Below are 647 nucleotides of genomic sequence, written 5' to 3' on the forward strand. Positions count from 1 at the left end.
GGCTGCAGTCCTTGACCCTCTGCAGCAAGTGCATGAGGTCCTCCTCAGTTTCAGCAAGCAGGGTTGTGTCATTTGCATAACGCAGATTGTTGATAGATCGTCCACCAATCTTGACCCCACATTTCTTTTCATAGAGCCCAGCCTCGCAGATACAGGTTGAAAAGGTATGGAGACAGGACACATGCCTGGCATAGGTTCCATAATTTTCATTAACTGGTAAAAAAACTCTATGTGTGCACGTACATGTGTGAATGGTGCACTTGTATAATTACAGATATTATTATCTCTCGTAAGCTAAGAGAAGTTAAGAAGGCTAAAGAGTACATATTACTTGAGGTGGCATATTATTTGAAGTTGAAAGCAGGTAAGGAAGGCAAGCAGCCAAGGCCTTTCATAAAGAATCCCTCAGTACCTCTGACAAAGGATGAAAATTAGGCAAGAGAACTATCTATCAACATAAAATTGTAAATGATAGTTTGTACATTTCTTGGGCTTAGTCCAGGTTATGCACTGCCCTAAGGCTTTATTTTTCTCTGTGCATTGAGTTATGGAAAATGTGATGCACATTTAATTATATACTGTCTTTGCGCTGACAACCCTCTTGGGAGCCCTGGTAGCACAATGATATAGGTGTTAAAAATTATATA

The 647-nt window shown here is 40.2% G+C and overlaps 1 protein-coding gene across 1 annotated transcript in view; it reads right to left on the reverse strand.

Annotated features, from left to right (window-relative positions):
- The window catches only part of LOC102869221 (cubilin-like), a 396,294-nt gene that overhangs the window by 97,299 nt on the left and 298,348 nt on the right, over positions 1–647 (reverse strand). The gene's annotated exons all lie outside the window — the stretch shown is intronic.

Source organism: Elephantulus edwardii, unplaced genomic scaffold (genome assembly GCF_000299155.1).
Source record: "Elephantulus edwardii isolate Elephantulus edwardi_28Jun2011 unplaced genomic scaffold, EleEdw1.0 scaffold00139, whole genome shotgun sequence".
NCBI lineage: Eukaryota > Metazoa > Chordata > Mammalia > Macroscelidea > Macroscelididae > Elephantulus > Elephantulus edwardii.